We start from the raw sequence: 24,020 nt of genomic DNA on the forward strand, positions 1-24,020 counted from the left end.
TCACATTCTAGTTTTCATATCTCTGAACTGATTCACATTTTCTGTCTCTCTCTCTGTACTATATCCTGCATGATTTCTTTAGATCTATTTCCCATTTATCTTATATCCTCTTCAATCTGCTATATCTCTTGAGAATTTCATTTTTCACACTGTATTTTTCATTCCTAAAATTTCCATTAAAAAAACCTGTCCTTTTTTGTACTTTTATTTATAATTTCTATTCTTTTAAAAAGTATTTAAATTATTTAAAATATACTAATTTTGTAGTCTGTTTCAGAAACTTGGAATAAAAATTCCCTCACATATTACATCCACTGGCATTTTCTCTTGGTGGTTTATTCATTTCTTTTGTGGACTTTAATGCTTTCTTTGAACTCTGTGTCAGCAGGGCTTTTGTTTTTTTCTTGTGGGACTTCTGTGTTCCCACTTGGTTCAAGCATCCCTACCAGGAATAGCTGAAGTATGGTTTCAAGAAGTTATGTATTTCTTGCTATAGGGGACATAGTAGCAGCAGAGAGACAAGTCCCAAGTGAGAGAGGACAAAATTGATAGCGTAAGATCCTGGAGAAGGTGAGAAGCTGAAAGGTGAGGAACCTAGGAATAACTTTATGGAAAGAAAGAGGAATACTTCTTTCTTTGAAATTGGAGAGAGGATAAAACTGTAGTTAAAAAATTGGAGAAAGTTTGACTAAAGGACTTGAGAGGATTCCAAGCAATGGCCTACTAATCTTCTCAGAATAATAATTGAGTTTGTCTTTCTACTTAAGGCAATCTCATGTGTCTGAGGAGACAAGTGCTGTTAGAAGTGGTATATCAAAACAGGAAAAGCTGACAAAAAAGTTTGTCAGTAGGAATGAGGGCTCAGCCAGAGTTTAGAGAAAAATGAGCACATGGGATGCAATCTACATGCTTTGGTGTTTTATCCCATATTACTTTGCAGCTATAGAATGGGGAGAAGGAAAAGTGAGAGGATCCCAGACTTGATGATTGGAAATCTGGCCACAAGAGATAGCCCGTGAGTGAGTAATTCAAGATTCAGGGGAAAACCCTGCTGAGGTCCTTTCTAATTGGTCTAGGTTGGGATGGGTGGAAACGAACCCAGAAGGACACTGATGGATGAGGACACAAAAGAAGGATTTAGAGAATGAAGGCCCAGAGGAGGTAAGGACAGATTTACTAGGAATTAGACAGCTGTCAGGTGAGAAATAAGGGAGGTTTAGGTCAGAAAGAGGGATTTTTCAACTTGAGTATCTTGGTGATGGAATAGTGCCCAGTGGGGGAACATATCAATAATTCTTAGTGGATTGTTGTTTCCTACATACTTGCTATCTGGAGGAAAAGTTAGTTGCTCTGAGCTACAACATAGCAGTCTCTCTATTTCAATTACTTCTCTCTTTTTGTTTTTCTTTCTTAAGTAGGTTCCATGCTCAGCTCAGAGCCCAACACAGGGCTTGAATTCACACCCCAAGATCAAGACCTGAGCTGAGATTAAGAGTCAGAGGCTTAACTGACTAAGCCACCCAGGCGCCCTTCAACTCCTTTTAAAAAGTGGGAATAACAAGTCTTGCAGAAGTATTGTCCTACCTTTTATTTTATGATTTTTATTTTTTTTAGCATAAAAATCTCTTTATTATGCTTTCCACTATGCCCAGCCTCCTGGGAGCATCAGCTCCTTCAGGAGTGAAGGCTCAGCCATGGGGAGGAGAATGTAGCTGTAGAATTGGGAAGACAGGGCCTGGGAATGTTCCCCTCAGCTTATTGTCAAGTTATCTTCTGCAAGAAGGGCAGGATGGACCAGAGGGCATTGGAGCCTCCGGTTACTTGAGTGTTCTCAGAGCCACCCCTCATAAGCCTGTGTTTGGCTAAGAGACAGATCATGGGCCATCTTTTCAAGAAGGCTGGACTGGAAGGCCTTTGTTTCACATGGATAGGGAAAGGCTTTGCTACTTATACCTTGATGTTCTCATCTATGGTCATGACAACCCAGGCTATACAAACTGGAATGGGCTTCTTAATCACTGGTCCAGACCAGATGTCACACCCTCTCCTCAATCTGGGTTATGAGGGCATGTGGCCCAAAGGGAAGAAAGTTTTCCTTAGTGCTAGCTGGGAAATTCTAGTGGAAATTCTGTCACCTGTTTATTTTCTTTCCTTTTGAGGTTGCCAACAGCAGTGGCAGCAGGAAATCAATAGTGGGGGAAATGCCCAGTCCCACCCCACTCCAGGACCAACCCATAGAACATTAATATTTTAATGCATTAATTTCCATTCTCCATCGGTTTATCCTACATTTTAAGAAACGATTCTTATCAGGTGCTTGTCAGTTGATAAAAATCTCCAAGGGTTTTGTCTAGAATCTTCATAGGCTGTGAATCCTGCTGCTTCAAGTGCTTGCCCATAATTCCTGGAGTGTCTGCTTTTGGGTTGAACTCTTGGTGTGCAGCAGATACTGCAGCTGCTCCCTGAGAGTAGCCCAGCCCCTGCTCCTATCAGCCATGGCTTACATTTGAGCCAGCTGCTGCTTCTGGCGCAGCCTCCAGGGTGCTTCTCCAGAGTAGCTATTGTCACGAGCCCCACTGTGGCTTAGCCATTCTCAGTACCAACTGTAGTCACATTGGCTCTCCTTTTCCATAAGACATACTGCCTGGTATGGTACTTCACCAAACTGCAGAAGGTTTTGTGGGTCTCTGTCAGCATTTCTTCTCTTGCCTTCTTGTCTCAGTTGTTTCTAGGAGGGAGCAGAACTTTGTCACTGAGTCATCACTGGCTGACATGTGGGAAGTCAGAACAGCTTTTATCTTTTTTTTGTTAATGTGTGATCCCTACTTTACACACACCCCCACTCTGAACTCCGAGGGTGTCTTAAGGGAGAAGATTCATAGGAAGGAGTTGATTTAATGGGGATAATAGCCTGGGATGGGACATAATTCCTTCTAGTCCAGTTTTTCCGTCCACCCTGGTGGTGGGGAGGGGTCCATTCACAGTACTATTTCATTGGGACTTGCTCTGAGGTCTATGTAACTGAGAAAAATGCAGGAAATGCAATGATGGGATTGTATTAGCTCTCAAAAGAATGCCTATCTGTGACTAGCCTACTTAGGAAAATGGAGGATAAAGAAGGAAAGTTTCTTTTCTTTTTCTTTTTTTTTTTTTTTAAGATTTATTTCTTTATTTGTGAGAGACACACAGAGAGAGGCAGAGACACAGGCAGAGGGAGAAGCAGGCTCCCTGCAGGGAGCCCGTTAGGGGACTCGATTCTGGATCCCTGAGCCAAAGGCAGACGCTCAACCGCTTAGCACCCAGGCATCCCAGAAGGAAAGTTTTGATGCAGAAAGAAAAATAAGGTAATGGAAGGTAGAAATAGAGGACCACAGTGAAAGATTAAGCAGATGGGGTGTGTCAGCTCTAAAATATCCCAGGATAGTGTGCCTCCTGGCTCTGCCTTGGATTTTCCATTTCTGCTGATATTTCTTTTTTTTTAAGTCTTTTTTTTTAAAAAAGATTTTATTTATTTATTCAAGAGACACACACACACACACATACACACACAGAGAGAGAGAGAGAGAGAGAGAGAGAGAGGCAGAGACACAGGCAGAAGGAGAAGCAGGCTCCATGCAGGGAGCCCGATGTGGGACTGGATCCCAGGACTCCAGGATTAGGCCCTGGGCCGAAGGCAGGCACCAAACTGCTGAGCCACCTAGGGATCCCTTTGCTGATATTTCTAAGTCATAAGTCAAGGGGACATTTTGAAGAGCCTTATGATTCTGGTGGAATGTGAGTGTTGGGGAAACTCTCTGGGTGGAGTGGGGCTTGCCGGTGCTGGAAGTGGGCAGGGTGTGAGTGGAACAGCAGAGAGGAGTGTTGGATAGGGTGGCCATGCCCAAGGAGCCCACGATCTCTCCTTTTAAAAAAGAAACTTTGGAGTTTGGCCTGTAAAGGACAGTCCAATGAGTCACTTCTGCCAAGCTGAGGTGGGAAATTGCTACTTTTTGCTCCCTTAGGATTCCAAAAGTCTGTCGGAGATGTGCAGTCATAGGTCTTTTTTATTCCCTTTTTACTTTTTTTACTTCACAGTTAACAAAATCTTCCCCATTCTGCCTCAGGAAGATCAAATCTTTTTTTCTCATTTGGCCCACAATGATCTTGAGCACTATTGAGGTATTTTTCAGATGAGGAAGCTGTGTATTGCCCCAAATCCTGCCCCAAAGGTCAGCTTTTCCCAAAATTTGGGACCAATCCCCAATCAACTACTTCATATTTTCAGAGCAGGCATAGCTTCACTTTTGGCATGCTTGTTTATCTAAAGGGCTTTCTCTCTGGAGCCCCTGAAGGACTGTTCTTAATTGCTTGATGCCAGAGTATTTGGGCTGTGACTATGCATCATGCTAATCTCTAAACATCCATAATTTTATTTAATTTTTATATCCCTATGAAGTAGGCATTATTATTAATCTTATTTTATAGAGGAATGAAATGTAATCAGAAGAGTTATGTAAGGCAACCCCAAGTAATGCAGTTTAAGATTTGAACTCAGGTCAGAATTTGAACTCACGGCTGTCCTACCCTAAAGCCTAAATGTCTAACCAGTCTGTTGGGGACTCAGTCTGAGTCCCTGTCTCCCCTAAATTCTATGTGAGCTTTTGTGCATGTGGCTTTCTTTTTCCATGGAGAAGATTTATTTTATTTATTAGATTTTCAAAGGGCTGTGCTCACACAAAGCACTGAATTTTTAGAGTTGGTAGATCACTTAGGATGCTCTTGGTTGAAAACAAAAGAAAACCCACTTCAAACTGGTGAGAATCAGTTTTTATTCACAGTTTCATCAGGATTCCTATTAATTTCTCTGGTAAGACTCTTGGCTTCACCCTCCTTAGGGTGTTGGATTTGTCCTCGAGCTTTCTTCATTGGTAGCGAAATGCCTGCAGGAATTCCAGACCCAGTGCTGTTCACCACAGATCCAAAAGGAGAGTGTTTCTCTCCACTCCACAATCCAGGGAAAATTGTGGGCTTCACTCTAATTCAACCCACTGAGGTCATATGCCTCTGTCCCCACCAGTTTCTGGGGCTGAGGGATGGCATGTACTGATTGGCTGAGGACTATGTTTCTTCCCAGTCATGTATCAACCCGAAGAGGGTAAGATTATTATTAAGGTCATTTTTTCCCAAATAGCATCACTGTTCATAATGGTCAGTGGAGGAGTGAAGTGGATGAGGAGGAAGAGGCATACAATGATACCCAATATAGTTATTATTCTTTTCTTGGTATCTCGAAGAAGACCATAGAACAAACTCCCTACTTTAATGGGATAAGATAAGAGCAAATTTGACTTTTAGTAAGAGGCTTGTTGTCACTTCTTCATTGTTTCTCCTTGATTTGAGGAGCTTAATATCCTTCCTTTCCTCCATCCCCAATCAGAGTCTATTTATTGAGACAGGATGCTCCTACCAACTAAGAGACATTTCCTTTAGATGCAGTTCTAATTGGAGTTGCTGCTTCTGAGAGACACTTTCATTCCCTGAGTTACAATTCCTTTGGTATATTTTCCACTTATTTAAGAGTGTATAGTCTCAGACTCTGAGGGTGGGTGGGGAAGAGGAAGAACATTTGAAAATGAGAATGTGAAGACAGGAGTCTTTTTATAAGAAACCAAGCAGAGTGATGGCTGCTTGTGTCTGAAAATATAATTATCCTCTTTTGTTTGCTTGATAGAGTTTTGATAGATAGAATCTTGACAGCTCTGTTATGAAATGTTAAAATGTAATTTAGGTTAAAAAATCTTAATTAACTTAAATTATAGTCTGAAGTCATATTCCAGGCTTTGATCCTTTTATCCTGTGTGACACAGCAGGGGCTGCAGGTGCAGCTAATCCAGCTGCTGTGTTTGCATAAAAGAAAGAAAGAAATGGTTGATTGGCTCACTGGACACCCCTTGTAGGGAGATAGATGTATGCACAGAGGGAAACCAGTGGGATTTGCTTCCTGCTCAGAAATTCCTGGATGATGCTCTTAAACGTAGAGCTGAGGGGGTATTGTGGGTACTTGCACCCATTAGAAAATAAAGCCCAAGCTCCTTAGGGCAACATTACGGCTCTTCAGGACATGGCCTTCAACATCTCCTCAAGCTTAGGGAGATGTATGGTGCAATGACAAGAGTGTGGGCTTCAGAGTTAGATGCTAGACTCTCACCTCCCTTGCTGGCTTGCTGAGTGTTCCAGGATTAACTGAGTCTCGGTTTCCTCAGTGTGCTTTGAAACCAAAGTAGTCACTCTGACCTTCCTGGTGAGGTCAGATTGTCCCATCACCCTTCCACATCTGCCCAGATGTACCCTTCCTCTTCCTCCATCCTTCCTAAAATAGAAGGGGGGAGCAGAGGGATCCCTGGGTGGCGCAGCGGTTTAGCGCCTGCCTTTGGCCCAGGGCGCGATCCTGGAGACCCGGGATCGAATCCCACGTCAGGCTCCCGGTGCATGGAGCCTGCCTGCTTCTCCCTCTGCCTGTGTCTCTGCCTCTCTCTCTCTCTCTCTCTCTCTGATGTGACTATCATAAATAAATAAAAATTAAAAAAAAAGAAGGGGGGGCAGAGAGAGAGAAGGAGAGAGAGAATCTTAAGCAGGTTCCACACCCAGCACAAAGACCAATGCAGGGCTCAGGCTCATGATCCTGAGATCATAACCTGAGCCAAAACAAAAGTTGGACACTTAACTGACTGCAGCACCCAGGCATCCCCTCCCTTCCTCAGATCTGTTACTTTTACTTCACATGGCCTTTCTTCCTTACACTCCTTCCCATCGAGGAGACTGAATGTGCATTAGTGGCATGGGCTGCATGTCTCCCTTGCCCCCACTTCATCCCTGGCCCTAGTAGAATGGTTTGTAGTGTGGTGTGTGGTTAAGTCCTGGATACAACTTTGCTGAAATAAATGTTCACCAACAGTTTTTGTCATCCATTTGGCTTTCTTAGCAGACATCAACAAAAAAAATGAAATACTTCAGTGAGTCACAAGGAGAGAGGGGAGGTGAAGGTGAGACATAGCTTTGTAGCATAGGTGCTGGATTTGGAAACACTGAGTTCAACTCCTGGCTAACTACTGACCTTGGACACATTACCATTCTATGCCTCAGTTTCCCCTGTAAAATGGGGATGAGTCGCTGTGAGGAAAAAATAAGATAATGAATATAACACATACTTAGGAGAATAGGTACTTAATTAGCATTAACTATTGTTCCTCTAGCAGATTAGTTCTAGGTGAGGACTCCACACATATGGCCTTCAATGAAGGTCTTATTCTTTCAGGAAATGAAAACTGAACAAGTGTAGAGAAAGGCTCTCTCCTCATGTTGCCTGAGGTGGAGACCAAGAGATGTCTCCAGAGGATATTTCCCATAGACAGTTTTTGCATGACTGGGGGGCAGGGGGATGATGAATGGTGAATACTGTGCACCAGCCCCATCACACTGCTGCCTGTTTCACCACATCAGGAGGCTGCCAGCCTCTGAAGCACTGTCGCCTGTAACATTTTCAGAAGCTACCCATCATAAGGACTAAATCCCATATCCATTTTTTCTTACAATAGTCCATAATAACATTTGTTAAGCACTTATGATGCATCTACTGAGGTTTTTTTTTTTTTTTTTTTTTTTGCATAGGTAATTTATTTAATTCTCACAACAATCCCCTAAAGAAGTTTCTATGAGTATCTCAGCCTCACAGAGGAGGAAACTAAAGCATGAGATACTCAAGTCACCTACCTAAGGTGAGACGGGTAAGAGATGGTAGAGACAGGGTTTGTACCCAGGCTGGTTCAGCCTGGACACTATGCTCTTTACCCCTGGCCCTACTGCCTCCCCCCATTCCTGATGTCTGTACTTCAGGGTCTGTCACGAGTCCACAGACACCCCCCTGGCTGCCTTTCCCACGAGGGTACTCTTCTCTTTGGTTCATTGACTCAATCTCTGATCCTCTATTGAATGGTGTTAAAAGGTAATACATTTCTGAACTTTAATGTCAAACAATAGTTTCTAATGTGGCCATCATTTCAAAGGGAGAATCATGATTTAAATGAAGCTTAGTGAAGCTTAATGAATTCACTTGTCAGGTGATTCTCCTAAGGTATAGGGTGAGTTAAAAGAGAATTGAACACAAGCCACACAGATTGATGTGATGCCTTTTCTTGAGGCCTGCAAGAGTCCAGTGTGAAGGCAAATGAAAAGAGCCAGCTGCAAAAATGGGCAGGCACACATTTCCTTTCTTCCGTCAAATGGGATGTCCTCACTCTCTGTCTTCTCAGATGTTCTTCCTGCCCTGTGACCCTGCCCCTGGCTCTGCCACACCACACACCTGCAAGAGAGCAAGAACCAGTTTTTCAGTAAACATGCTGCACATGCTTCTTGTGAACCCCAGGGTGGAATCAAGCTTTGGAGGAGGAAAGAGAACAAGTGAATTTTATTATTCTTCAGAGCATCTTCAGAGCATCTTCAGAGCACTTGTCTTAGAGAAAACACCAGTGGTACTCTGGGCTGTCTCTTATGCCTGGGAGGGCCAGGGGAGCATTCACTGCCTCAGGGGAAATCTCAAGAGACTATTTCTCCCATTTGATTCCAGCCCTTTCTCTAGTAGAGACTCTAAATTGGGCTAAGTGGATCATTTATACAAAGTTCTTTCTCTTTGGAACCTGATGGTTTAACTAAATCTACTTTGGGGCAAGGGTATTTTTTTCAAACTTTACTTCTTTCTGTTAACAGTTGTTTACCATGCAAATTCCCAATGTATAAACAGGATAGGTGTTAATAATGCTCCAGAAGTTATTGTGGAAAACCATTTGGCCTCAGGCCACTGTATATAACATGCTAGGACACATAGTAGAGTTACTTAGCCAACGTGCCAGCAGGATCTAGGGGAGTCAAGGCACCCTACCCAGCCTCTGCCCTGCCTGTTCAAAAGGTTTCTCTGTTTCCTTACTTTTGACATGTTGGGCAATAAATATGAGAGCTTACTGAGATGTCAGCTTTGAGAAGCGAGATTCTGTGTAATGCTGCATATGTCGTGCTCCAGACTTGAAGCCTTTAAAGTAATCAAACATATAAGTACTTGAAAGGCTGAACAATGAAAACTATGAGCTGAAGAAAGTTTGAAACAAGATGTGACAAGCCTCATACAAATTATTCATAACTCCATTCTGATTCATAGCGGGAGTTAAAACAGCCTATAAGCCCGACTCTGCAACTGGTTAAGTGAGAGCACTGGTCTGCTGATTTGCTTCCTCCAATGAGGACAGGGTGAATGGAGAGGCCTTTGGGAGAGAGATCACTGCAGATAAAAATTATCCATCAAGGCCAAATGGTCTTTGGCTGAGTCTCAGAGATTTGGTGACCACAATTGGACTATAACCAAGGAAAAGGCTGAGGAAATTCTCAGCCATAGGCCACCTGGATAGACTTTTCAGGGGTGGTGGCCCCTTGTTTGCCTTTGCCCACATACCGCAGATTGTCTCTGGAAAACATCCCATAGCCCAGTTTTCTCAGGGTGATGAACTGTCTACTTCCAAATTACCTAGGCCACTTATTAAAATACACATTTCAGGTCTTACCCCAGGCCCCATATTCAGAAACTGTGTCAGTACAGCTGGGGTTCTGCTCTTCTAGAAAATATTCCCGATGTCTCCTCATACTTAAAAGTTTGAAAACCACTGCTGAAGCCTAATAGGCAGATACTTTCTTGGGCTCCGGCAGAATTTAATCTCTTCTTTAACTCAGGATGAGGAGGATCTGTTATGGTCCAATTGGACATAAAATGGGCAAGAACTTGATGCATCTCAGAGACTTACCCAGTGGTTAGAACAACAAGCTAGCAAGTGTTTACTAAGCATCCTGTCATAGAAGGGGTGTTCAATGTTTGTAGTGTTTGTTGATTTGTTGTGATGTCATCACTGAGAGGTACTCAAGTCATGTGGCAGCTTCTTGTCCTCAAAAAACTTTTATTCTGGTTCAGAAGTTAAGGCCAACACTGATGAAACACTTGTGAATCTTCTGAAGTAATATGTAATTTAGTCCTGGATGGCCTGCTGTAAAAAGTTAAATATTTGATAGAAACAGGCTGGCATCGGCAGGGGAAGCCTCACAGAGGAGATGGGATGTAAGCTGGATTGTGAAGAATTTGGTAGATTTGGGCCTGAAAAAGAAGACAGGAAGTTCCTGGCAAGGGGAATGTGATACCTGGAGGCCCAGAGGTAGAAAAGGGGTTGCGGAGCTGATGGCCCCTTAGGAAGATCAGGGCAGCCTCAGAGAAAGAATATGTTGGGAAGGATGTGGGATGGGCTGGTCACAAAGGTCCTGAGAAGCCAAGTAAAGGAATGTAGATAAGGAAAGGGAGCCACTGAAGCTATTGAAGGCTGTTGAAGAACAAAGATAGCATGATTTCATGTGCCCAGCAAGGCCAGGAGAGTTGTTACCAGTTCTGTGGTTCCCGAAGCTAGGTGTCACATGCATGCCAGTGGGGAAAATGGTGAGAAGTCAGTTCCATTTGGGGAGACAAGTTTAGAGTCTGCATTTCAGGTGTATGGCCTAGGTCAGATGAGGCAACACAGGACAGTTCTGGATCTGGCAGGGAGAGGGGTATCACATCAGTCCAATATGCTGGAGCCAGAAATGGAGTTGAGTCAAGGTCATGGACTGTGGAATCTACAGTAGACAGGGCCAGGGCTACACAGGCAGGGCGGAAGGCCAAAGCAGACACTGAAGCTAACAAATAAGGAAAGACTTGGCAAAGCAGAATCTGTGGAATTAGTCTGGTTATCCTTGGCGAAATGAGGCTCATGGGATATGTTCTTTGGAAGTCCTAACAAAAAGTCAGTGTTGGGCCTTAAAGGGCCACCCCACATTGCACGGGCACGGGCTGGGGCCAACTCCACCCAGCTGTGGAGTTGGATTGGTTTTATAGTTGGGATTGGTTTTCTTCTGTGTGGGATGCTGGCAGGACCATTCCGGAGTCTGCCCAGAGCTGCAGTGTAAAGTGACATTAGACCAAGATGTGTATGGTTGATTTCTAGGAAGTCCCCATACCCTGTTTTGTGATGTTCATCAATCATCAAACCATACTTTGAGGAAATTCACATCATAGAATCAGAGAATGTTCAAATACTAAGGGAGATTTGAGATTGTAGCTCAGGGATACCAAAGAGATTTTGTCTCTTGTGCCAATTCCAATCATGTGATGGTGGCTGCCTGGAGTTCTGGATCTAGTGTTGGTTCTGCAGGAAAGAAGGGACTGATTGATCAAGGATGTTTGCCAGGAGTGTGGGAGGAGCCAGTAAATGATGGGGCCGGTACCGCCTATTTGCCATGTCTGCTTTGGTCCTGACCTCCCCACCTCCTCCTCTAGGAAGCTTATAGATGTTAAGTGTGTGACCCACAGCAGTTTGAGGACTGAGCCCGAGGTCCTCTCTCCTAATCTCATATATTTCCCTCTGGATCACACAGCCTTCCTACCCTCCTACTCACCACAGGCCTGTCACACTGACTTCATTTTCTCAGTCCCACCCTTGGCTTTTACTAGACTGTGTTAAGAACTTGGCCACGGAACTAATTTGCACAATGGCTAAACTTGTTTCACATGGGATCCAAGCTCTTGGGGAAGGATTCTAGGAAGAGGAATGGCAGCTTGATTGAGAATTCCCCAGTGCTGGGAAATCCAAGTAGGAGGGGGGCTGGCAGGAGCTGATCGAGAGAGAAGTGGGGTGAATGAGGAAGCAGCAGTGGATTGCCATAGTTGTCATAGGGTTGAAGGTCAAACATGGAAGCAGGAGGGGGAGAGGTGGGCACATGGTTGGAGAGGGGAGAGCCCAGTGCTTAGCAAACAACCACTGACAGAGGTTCTGGACAGTTCATGGGCAATGGCCCTTCTGATAGAATGTGGGCACGCAGTGTACATTAGCCAGAAAGCCCACTGTGTGTAGAGTGTTTTGTCCTCATGGCCACACTGGCTGTGAGCATGTATAGCTCACAGTTTGCAGAAATAGGAAGTGAGCTGGGTCTCTGAACAGTTAACGAACACATGGACATCAGCAAGTGGCTAATCATATTACAGATTCCAAATCTCATCTCTTTCCTGGGTCGAGAGAATGCATCCTTAAGGGAAATAGTATTTAGGAGACAGAAAAGAGTTATTTCTTTCTGCTTATTACCCTGTTCTCAGATGAAAAACTGTCTGCTTTTAGCATCTAAGCCCATAAATCCAACCTTATTCCTAAATCCTAGAGTAGAGGCCAGCTCTGTGTGTTGTTTGCTCTTGAGTTGTGTGCATGTTTTATTGAGGAGTCAGCATCAGAGGAAGGGATATGTTTGGAACTTATTTTTTTTTAATTTTATTTATTTATTCATGAGAGACGCACACAGAGAGAGGCAGAGACATAGGCAGAGGGAGAAGCAGGCTCTCTGCAGGGAGCCCAATGTGGGGCTTGATTCTAGGACCCCAGGATCATGACCTGAGCCAAAGGCAGACGCTCAGCCCCTGACCCACCCAGGTGCCCTGTTTGGAAATTTTATAACTGCATCTGTCACTTCTCTTCACCAACCTTTTCTCCTTTCCCCAACCCTGCCTTTTGCTAAAAGAATTGGTGACAAACTGCTTAAATAAATGTTCAGTCTGCTAAGTCCAGACTACCTTCAATTGCTTGTGGTGTTTTGAGACATAAAATGTTATTTGAAGCTGTTCAAAGAGGTTTCCAGCACATGCCCAGGCAGGGCCATAGGGTGAGCAGAGCTCGGCTCTAATGCTGGCTCTATGAGGCTAATAACAGGGTAACATAGGTCCTGTCTTACCACCAGCTTCAGAAATTAAACCTGCACTTCTGGGGCCTGGCTGGAAACCACCAGCTCTTTCCTCTGCCAAACAGGAGCTGTGCCCTCAGGGACTAGCTGCAGAGCTAGTGTGGCCACTTTGGGGCATTAAAAACAAACAGCAGTTTAAGTCATCTATTGCTGTGAGCATTGGCTGCTGGCAATGAAGCCAGAACCTAGAAGAGGCTGGTGAAGAGTCACCTGCTTCTCTCTTTAGTCTCACAGCTACCCTCCAGGAGCCCTCTGGTAGTCCCCCCGCCTCCCAATCTGTGGTTTTGCTTTCCTCGGTTTCAGATACCCATGGTCAACTGCAGTATGGAGGTAGTACGTATTGTCTGATTACCCGTAGCAGCCCAACATGACATCCCAAAGCAGGCATCACTGCCCTCACTGCATCTCACCACGTAGACATTTCATCGTCTCACATCATCACAAATAGAAGGCTGAGTGCAGTGCCATAAGATAATTTGAGAGAGACCACATTCACATAACTTTTGTTATAGTATATGGTTGTAATTGTTCTACTTTATTATCACTGTTGTTAATCTCTTTGCCTAATTTATAAATTCAATATTTTGTTACATGTAGATACGGGAGACACCATAGGGCTCAATACTATCTGCAGTTTCAGGCATCCACCAGGAGGGTCTTAGAATATATTCCTGCTGATAAGAGGTGAGCCCACTGTAGGTGCTGATTAAATTTACTTAATAGTCTCACAACCACTCTAGGGAGTAGGGAGGGTACATCAGGCTCATTTAACATGAGAAAACCAGGACACAGGTTTATTAAGGTTTAAGGTTACATTGAAGTCTAACATTTGGGGATCCCTGGGTGGCTTAGCGGCTTAGCGGTTTAGTGCCTGCCTTAGGTACAGGGTGTGATTCTGGAGTCCCGGGATCGAGTCCCAGGTTGGGCTCCCTGCATGGAGCTTGCTTCTCCCTCTGCCTGTGTCTCTACCTCTCTCTCTGTGTCTCTCGTGAATAAATAAATACAAAAAAAAAAAAAAAAAAAAAAAAGGAAGGACAACTTAAAAAAAAGTCTAACATTTGTTTTTTGCTTTTTTAAAAAATTTTATTTTCCAGTTTTACTGACATACAATCAATGTATAACATTGTATAAGGTTAGGATATGCAACATAATGATTTGATACATGTATTTACTGTAAAAATGATCCCCACACTAGGTTTAGTTAACATCTATCCCCTTGCATAGTTACAGCTTTTTTTATTGTTGAGCGAAGAACTTTTAAGATCTACTCCCTTAGTAACTTTCAAATAATACAATACAGTATTAATAATTATAGTCACCATGCAGTACATGGTATCTTCATGGCTTACTTATTTTATAACCAGAAGTATGTGCCTTTTGATCCCCTCTATCTATTTTGTCCACGTCCCCAAATCACTACCTTTGGCAACCACCAATCTATTCTCCATTTCTAGGAGTTCAGGGTTTTTTTAGATTCCACAAAGAAGTGAGATCATACAGCATCTGTCTTTCTCTGAGTTATTTTACCAAAGTCCTAACATTTGAAAATGGAAACCCAGCCTCTATGTATCTGTAGAAATGATTATTTAAGTGAATTAAAAATAATCAATGCTATTTTAATTATACTGCTCCTTTCTGAGGAGAGATCATTATAATGCAAATGAAAAAAATCTTAATACTTTCTTGCTTTCTTTCTGAGAGAAGAGAGAAACTGAAACTAACCATAAACACTTAGCCACATGACATATCAACAGTTTCTACTGTTTCCCTTAAAAGACTTTTCAAGCGTTACATATTTTTACTTTTAAAACACCAAATCTGAATTCTTTGTTATGATTTTAAGAAATCTCATGTATGCATTTATTAAAAAATAAATTCATAGTGGAAACCTGGCAATTGCTCTAAAGGCAGAAAACAAATGTCATCCTCTAGTAAAAAGTAGAAATAACTGTTTGCATTGCCATACTTCCTCCAATTCTATTTTTCTATGCCTACATATGTTTCTTTGAACAAAATTAACACTTTGCTCTGGACCCTTCGGAGCCCTAGTTTTTTCCACTTCACTTTACATCATCGTATTTCTGTAACATTTAGATTAAAATACATTATTTTTAATGACTGCATAATATTTCACCATTCCCTTCTTGAAACTGTTTTTTGGTTTTGTTTTGTTTTGTTATTTAAATTTAAAAAATTGCTGGGTCATCTCTCTCTCTTTCTTTGTTCTCTTCCTTAGAATCTTCTAAATCTCTTTTGTGGAACCTCTCCAATTTCTAACAGTGGGAGATGCCCAAGAATTCAGTCCTAAGGCCTCAGGCTGCTTCTCTTCTCCAAATGTATTCACCTGCCAAGTGATCCCTCAATTACTATAGCTTCAAATACCATCCATTTACTGCCAACTCCCCAATTGTATCTTCAATGCTACATACAAGTGCAGCTGCCTATCTGCCACCTCTGTGGCATCTCTGTGACATGGGTATATTAAAGTTAATAAGTCTAAAGCTAAACTCCTAACTAACCTGCACCCCAGGTTTCCATCTCAGCAAATGGCCACTCCATCTTTGACCTACACAGGCCTCCAAACTTGTCTGAGGTTTTCTTTGACTTTGAAAATTATTTTTATTTTTATTTCTTTTTTTTTTTTTTTTTTAGATTTTATTTATTTATTCATGAGAGACACAGAGAGAGGCATAGATATAGGCTCCCTGCAGGGAGCCTGCTGCGGGACTTGATCCTGGGACCCCAGGATCACGACCTGAGCCAAAGGCAGACACTCAACCACTGAGCCACCCAAGTACCCCTAAAAATTCTTTTAAAGAAGATTTTATTTATTTATTTGAGAGAGAGAGCATGAGCAAGGAGAGGGGCACAGGGGGAGAGAAGTAAACTCCATGCTGAGCATGGGCCTGACATGGGGCTCAATCCCAGGAACTTGAGATCATGACCTGAGCTGAAGTCAGCCTCTTAACTGACTGAGCCACCTAGGTACCCCTCTTTTTCTTTTCTTTTTTTTTTTAATTTTTATTTATTTATGATAGTAACACACACAGAGAGAGAGAGAGAGAGAGAGAGAGAGAGAGAGAGGCAGAGACACAGGCAGACGGAGAAGCAGGCTCCATGCACCAGGAGCCCGATGTGGGATTCGATCCTGGGTCTCCAGGATCACGCCCTGGGCCAAAGGCAGGCACCAAACCGCTGTGCCACCCAGGGATCCCCCTCTTTTTCTTTTTAAAGATTTATTTATTTGTTATTTTCAGAAAGAGAGAGAGCACAAGAGAGCACATGGGTAAGCCAGGAGAAGGGGCAGAGGCTAAGGGAGAGAATCCTCAAGCAGACTCCTTGCTGAGCACGGAGCCCAACTTGGGACTCTATCTCACGACCCTGAGATCATGACCCTGAGATCACAACCTAAGCTGAAACCAGGAGTCAGACCCTCAATGGACTTCACCACCTACTTGGCTCTCTTTGACTCTTTCATATCATACATCTATTCCTTCAGAAAAACCTACCAAATCACCTTCATCTAGTTGATTTCAATAGCTACTGAATAGGTTTTCATCCTGATTCTTTTCTGGCACCGTGACAGTTTATGCTCAACAGAGTAACCAGATAATGTCATTGCTCTGTCCAAAACCCTCACAAGGATTACAGTCCCACAGCTAGTAGAAGTGATGTGCCGTCACTGCCTCTATCCCCACCTCTCTGACTCATATCTACTCTGTTCCAGCCACACAGGCATCCGGTTTGCTCTTCCTTGGAGCTTTTCCCAGCTGTTTCCTAACCTGATAGGCTCTCCTCTCAGATAGCTGCCTATCTGGTTCCTCTTTACTTCAAGTTTCTGTTCAAATATCATCTTACCTGTAAAAGTTCTCCCTGAGTAATCTTCATAAAGAGCTATCTTCCCACCCAGGACTCCCTCTCTACACTCTTACTTATTTTTATTTTTGTCCATATATGGAGTATATGTATGAGTTTCCTAGGGCTGCCTTAACAGAGTACCACAAACTGAGTGGCTTGAAACCACATAAATGTATTCTCTTCCAGTTCTGGAGGTTAGAAATCTAAAATCAAGGTGTTGGCAGGGTTGTTTCCTTCTGAGGGTTCTGAGGGAGAATCTCTTCCATGCCTCTGTTTTGGCTTGCCGGTGACAGCCGTCAATCCTTGCTAGTCCATTAATGTGGATGCATCACTCAGTCTCTGCCTCCATCTTTACATGACTGTCTTCCCTCTGTGACTTTTTCGTATTTCATAAAAGGATGCCAGTTATACTAGATTAAGACTCACCCTATTGCATATGACCTCAATTTAATTTAATCCATGTACAGTTACCTTGTTTCTAAATAAGTTCACATTCTGAGTTAGGACTTTTAACACAAATAAGCCTGTAACAGCACTCAATATATCTACTTGTTTATTTGATTACTTTTTATTAAATTATTTGGGGGTCTTTATCCTCTCTTATTGGGCATTTGGGTTGTTTCTGATTTGGAGCTATAATAAACAATACTGTAACGTATCTCCAAACGTGGTTTTTTTTCCCTCTCATGTTGGTATTTTTTTCCTTAAGGCAAATTCTTAAAAGTCAAAGACCCTCCAAGAGTCAAAGAGATTACATATTTTTATGTTTTATATATACATCCTCACTTGAACCACATGGACTGAAGGAGTATTCATACATTTTTGAACACCATTTACAGACCTACCCGTCTTTCATGAGAATGCCCTCCGATATTTTTGCCATTGGTATAGTTACTAATTAGTTTGCATTCTCTCAGGGAATAGAGTTTCCTATTACCTGGCTCATACCTACTGGACCTGGGCCAGATTCAGAAGGTGAAGGCAATACTTTATGGGCTCGGTGTAAGGGAACCAATCGTCTTTGTGAGGTTGGGAGAGATTGTGCCCATTAAATTCCTCCAATTTATGGAGGGCCACATGACCCAGTCAAATCCCCTAGTTAAAAAAATATATAAATATAAGATGATCAGACAAAAGGCCACTCAGCTTAAAGCTATTATTTTGTCTGGAGCAAAAGTGAGCAAATGATACTGATTGTTTATGAAGTGGGCTGGACATTGTAGTTGGTCAGCTGAGGTCTCTGAGTACCAGTGCTGCTGATGGATAATGCCTTCCTTTGCTGAAACCTCCCATGGTTCTGTGTAATAAACCTTCACATCCGGTAACAAATCTTTAGATCCAGTAACAATTTGTGCACATATGCTGATGGTAAGCCTGAAGAAAACTTGACTAGCAAAGCCGGTACAATATTGCTTTGCAGAAGGGATATACCTCTTGACAATCTCACCAATAGTTATGCTTGGAAGCTACTGGGACTGGGTCACCATGACCTTACCAATTCTGGAGGTTGTCATGAAAACTTTTTTCTGGGGGTTCAGTTCAACAGTAATAAAATGGTAGCTCAGTGTCCATTTATTGAATTACTGTTTCAAAAAACTCAGTGCTTCAATGGTCCTTACTTATTGTAAACAAAGTTCACACTAGTAAACTGAAAATTAGTTGAAAGTATTGTTTGCTAAGTAATAATCTTCATTCACTGGGAATTTACCTACCATTGATCTCAAATTATTTAACAGTGAAATTGCAGCTTTACTATAGGTGCAAAAGTCCTCAGACTTACAGAATTTGAGGATCCATATTGTCTCCTTGAATCTATCATTTGATTTCTGTTGTTGTCAATTGTGTGAGCTGTGGCCGACTTGAAACACTTTGATGTTTCCATGTAGTATTGACCCCTATGTAGAAGACAATAATTCTCAGTTAAATAAACAGGAACAGAATACTGGTACCTATAGTAGGAACAATTTTAAGATGAGCCCAGTGAGTCACACTCACATAATCCTCTCTTCTTGAATGTCACTGGGGCCTGTGAGATGCTTTTAGCAAATAGGATATGGTAAAGGTAATGGGATAGTCACCCCTGTGGTTATGTTATTGCTATGTAAGACTCCATTGTAGTAGATTCTAGAGAGAGATTGTCCTTCTGGCCTTGAAGAAGTAAGCTACCACGTGGCAGTGGCCTGGGGGGAGGGGACTGGAGGCAGAGAGTGGCCCCTAGGTGAGAGCTGGCAAGAAAAATAGGACCCTAGTTTTGCATCTGCAAGGAACTGAATTCTGCTCAAAACCATGTAAACAGGGAGAAGGCCTCCACACTCCAGAGAGAATGCAGCTGGATTGACACCTAGATTGCAGCTTTGAGACCCCAAGCCTATCTCCTGACATGTAGAATCTGAGATCAAAAATGGATGTTGCTTTAGGCTACCAAGCTGGTAGTAATTTGTTACTCAGCAACAGAGAATTAATACGGTCTCCTTATCAGGGTAGTATAAGAGAGCAGGTTTAAATCTCAGCTCTGCTATTTATTAGCTATACAGCCTTGGCAAATTTTAACCCCTCTGAGCCTCTTACCTTAACTATTGAGATAGTTCCTGTTTTTCAGGGTGTGTAAGATTGAATGAAATAATGTAGTAAGTTACTTAGCATAGTATATGACACTAATAAGTTCCAGTAAATGTTTTTCATTGCTGGCAGAGATGGAACATTTTTAGTTCCATAATGCTAAACATTTTCATCATTTCTTTTCTCGATGTACCCCATGTTTTGATGATTTTTGTCTATCATTTTAACTGAATTTATTAAGTAATAACTTATTTTCTTGTTTATTTCTAGTTATTAGCTACACAGAACTTCTGATCGGCTTGAAATAGTAACAGAATAATTATAATTAAGACAATTTGGCGAAGAGTAAAGACATTTGATGTTACAGTTAATGGAATTTCCATTAGCGTTTGAAATACTGGAAAAAAGTGATTGAACCTTATTGGACTACCAGATTTGGAACCACAAAGTTAGTTGATTGATGGGAAGTAGACATTGAGTGACTTTCTGTAGTTAAGCAAGGCAATCATGACTTGCCTTTATATGCCACCATATTTGCTCAGGTAGTATTGGACAGGTGAGATTGGCTGGGAAAAAAAACAAGTTCAAGTGAAAGAAAAAAGTGCCAAGAAAGGAAAAGAAAGATATTGAATAAATATTAAAACTACTTTAGATATTTAATTCTTGGAAATTAGCTTTAGAATGCCTGAAGTTTCAGGAACTGTGTCATGTTAACATTTGAGTTGTGGTAAAGTAAATAAATATATTGTATGGATGTTTTGCATTTATATTTAAATGTTCTTATAATTTGTTTTGTGTATAGCAATATTTGAAGTATGGTTACTGCTCTTTCAATAGTGCTTTATTTCCTCTTTGAATATTATTTAACTGCATTTCATTTTTTTATTAATATCAAGGCCTGATGTATTCAATTTTCAGCTGAACACTTTTCAAGTGGATTACATACTTGATAGAAAATTGTATTGTATTTAATAGAAGTTTCTTTTATACAAGTTTACCAAAAATTCTGATAAACAAGAGATAGCTGTGGCCTAATAAACTATTTCATCTCGTCTAAAAGTATGTTGATTTTTTAAATGCAGAAAACAAAAATAAAGCTTAAGAAGTACATTTGAAAAGTTAAGATTAAATAAATAGTATTTTCCAGTGTATACTATGGATGTACCCTGAAAAACATAAGTTCTGTGGTACAGCACACACACACACACACACACACACACACACAGTACACATAACAGGCACACAATACATACAACACCCCAGAGAGCACACACAAAACACATAACTGGCAACCCATATTAGCATATTAAGGGCTCTGAGAAGTCCCACAATAGAGAACTTTTGAACTTTGTTTAATCATGTTTTTCTGAAATTAATCTCAGAATCCTTTCTCCCCCTCCTCTCAAGTGACTTTGATTCCTGATGACACAGCGCTTTCTGGAACACAGTTTGTGAATGACTGCTCTAGGAGATATTCCCCAAGGAGTTAGCTGTTATGTAGGATAAGTATAAGGTGCCCTGAACATTTATAGGTAAACATTTTAACCATTAAAACGACTCACAACACCTCCAAACTATGTAAAGAACGTTGAGGAGTGTGGTGGGTACTGAAAACCCTGTTACTTCCTGTGGAGTCCATGTTCTTTCTTTTATGTACAGATGAAGCCTGGTTTAGCTGCATTACCATTCTCTGCTCATGTAGGGAGAAAGGTCCCCTTGGACATAAAGGTGGTCCCCTTCCTACAAACTGAGTCGGTCATCCCAGGTTGAAAGTCCCCTTCCCGTGCTCCATCAGCAGCCTTTGACTTGACAGCATGATGTGGAGCAGTGGGCTTTTGCATTCCTGATCCAGAGGATCAGGATCCAAAGGCAACTCCTATCAGCTTTGCCCCACACTGTTTATTTCATGGAGAAGGACAGAGGAATATATTTCAACATTTCAAGAATGTACAGTAGGGCTTGGAGAGTGCTTACTCTGAAGATTAAAAAGGTTTTATCTTCATAAGGAAGCTTTGACATGTGCTGTCAGGATGCCAGACCACAATTCTATATAAACTTTCCTTAAGGTTCAACTGACAATTTCTCAGGCACTGGGAACATTTATTGCCAAAATGAGAATGAGTCTTGCATAGTTGGAGGCATTAATGTTTTATATTTTGAATAAAAGCATGATTTTCCAGAGTGACTTAAATGCAATTAAATTGAGTATTCTGGGAACTCCTAGATAGGCCCTTTATTAGTAGATTACCTGCTTATTAAGGTACAGAGTAATGAAAGAATTCACTAAAAATTATTTTGCATCATTCAGTTCATTCAGCATTTGAATACATGTAAGGTATTTTGCTGTGTACTTTGCTTATCTAGATGTTCCATCAGTAGAAAGTAAATAAATGATACCATCATTCTTCCAAGATAATTTCCACTCATTGAAGGTCTTATTTGGTGGGCATGGCAGACTGAACACATACCAGAGTCAACCTGTCTGCCTTCTTAAACACACAAATCTAATGAAGCTGGAAAGTGGCAAGTAGCATTAAATGAGGTCAGTTTCATGGGAATTTTTTTTTCATGGGAATTTTTAAATGTTAAAAGACAACATCTATTTAGAAATTCATTTCTGATAAATAAAAAGCATTTCCTCATCACCAATGCTGAGCTTTGCACCAGTCTCTTTCTAGCCTTTTTAGTGTACTGTCTTGCATTGAAACACCAGAGCTGATACTTTGAGATGCACATGTATGGTTCAGGAAAATGTGTTGCTGGAGGATATTTCTGCCCTACTAGAAGTTCAGAGACAGGAACTTCCTTAGCTTTTTATTCCTGAGATCGTTTCTAGAGATTCTGATCATTTCCAGAACCTCAGTCTAGGTGCTGGGATTCAGAGGGTTACCGTCTAGTTGTTAGTGGATTGTAATGGTGAATTTTATATGTCAACTTGTCTTTGTGAAGTTATTGTTAGATGATATTAACATTTAAGTCAATAGACTTTGATTCAAGCAGATTACTTTCCAGAATGGGGGTGGGCCTCATTCAATCACCTAAAGACCTTAATAGAACAGAACCGATCTGCCCAGAAGCAGGGGGAATTCTGCAACATTTGCATTTTCCTGGATGTCTAGCCTGCCAGTCTACCCTGCAGATGTTGGACTTGCCAGCCTTCATAATCATCGGAGCACATCTCTTAAATCTTTTTCTCTATATATGTACCAATCTTATTGGTTCTGTTTCTTTGGAGAACCCTGACTAATACATGGGTGGATCTTTACTATGCCTCATGGTCAAACTCACGAGCTACTTCATAAAAGCAACCTGGATTGGCAAGCAAGACTTTTGGCAATCTGTCTTGGTCTCAAAATTTGGCTTTGATCTTTTCCTGGAACTTAGCCTCTGGGTTCCTTTCTGAAAATCCTGGTACTGACCCTTGGACTAGCTCCTTATATCCCCAGTTGACTCCGCCTTTTGAGTAACAAAATAGGCTCCCTTATGAACATGAATCCCTTTGGCATTTTTCTCTCCAGCTAAAATTATTTGGGGTGTACTCCTAACTTTATATAATTTAAGAATCTCTTCAGAATTTAAGCTGTAAACATATTCTAACAAGATACAAAGTTAATCAGTTTATATTAATTCTCAAACAGTATTTCCTTGTACTTATCCTATTCAAGTCACATAGAGACGAGCCTGTTCTAGTATAGTGCCATTTTATATAATTTTGTGTGTTTCTACTCATCTCTTTATACTAGATCCTATGCTGGAGGAGAGATCCTATAAAATACCAACTGCACAATGTCATTTGTGTAAATGCAATATATGTGTCGATGATCTAGCTCTGAATGGTGGTGACATATGTATTATAGTTATGCTGCTCTCATGTTTACTGAATGCTTACTATGAGTACAGGTATGCCAACGGCCTTGACTGAGGGACGTACTAGTATTAGCCCCATTTTGTAGATCAGGAAACTGAACAGCGCACAAGGGCACTGTACATTGCAAATACTCCTTGAGATTGTTGGACTGTACTAGTTGGAAGGTATTCCTGGTGCCCTACTGATGGTCTTGAGAATCTCTCCTTCTGCTTCCATCCACAAACGTAATAGCATAGTGATCCCCTAAGCCTGCCTTCAAGGACAATTACCCTGAGGAGCAGAGCAGATGGCTCTTTGCTTCCCATGAGAAAGTAGAGCTGTTCAGTCTTAAACGTTTCTGGCTGATTCTCTCTTCTGGGGTCTATTTCAGTGTCTGATTTGTTATGAATCTCTTTCTCTCTACCCTGCCCTTCCACAAATGACCCCTGTTTTGCTGACTTTCTGTGTCCTAGTCCTTTTCCAGCAAACATTAGATAATGTCCCAGAGGGCTCGGTGTATTGAGGCTGTCGCTGCGCCATCAGAGAGCTTGTTCACTTTCGTCCCAGCTTCTTGATCTACCTTGTTCTGCAAGACCAAGGGCTCCGGATAGTTGAAGTTTTCTGTCCATACAAAGAAGTACACTGACTCCTCTTTTCTGATTTGCACATAAGATGATTTAGACTCTTTTCACATCCCTGGTTCTTTAACCAAAGTCCAACATTGTGGATTTCATTTAAATATCACTTCAATGAACTTATTACAAGTTCTCAATGGTTCTGGTTAAATTCTTTCTTAAATTTGAGAGGACAGCCTTCTCTTGCTGTGATACACTGAAAAATCTTCCTACAGTCAAAAGAGCCTTTTCCACACTGTCCTTCTGAAGCAGATTTAGATTGCCCATTTAACATATTCCTTCCTTTTGTGCCAAAG

The 24,020-nt window shown here is 41.6% G+C and overlaps 1 long non-coding RNA gene across 1 annotated transcript in view; it reads right to left on the reverse strand.

Moving 5' to 3' along the window:
* Positions 1-7,982: 7,982 nt before the first annotated feature.
* LOC140639389 (uncharacterized) overlaps positions 7,983-24,020 on the reverse strand; it is a 30,929-nt gene continuing 14,891 nt past the window's right edge. Inside the window, exons 2-3 of the long non-coding RNA XR_012036118.1 lie at positions 18,464-18,578; positions 7,983-8,338 (exon numbers count right to left, since the gene is read on the reverse strand). This is a non-coding gene — a long non-coding RNA (uncharacterized lncRNA). The remainder of the gene's footprint in view (positions 8,339-18,463; positions 18,579-24,020) is intronic.

Source organism: Canis lupus, chromosome 9 (genome assembly GCF_048164855.1).
Source record: "Canis lupus baileyi chromosome 9, mCanLup2.hap1, whole genome shotgun sequence".
Taxonomy (NCBI): domain Eukaryota; kingdom Metazoa; phylum Chordata; class Mammalia; order Carnivora; family Canidae; genus Canis; species Canis lupus.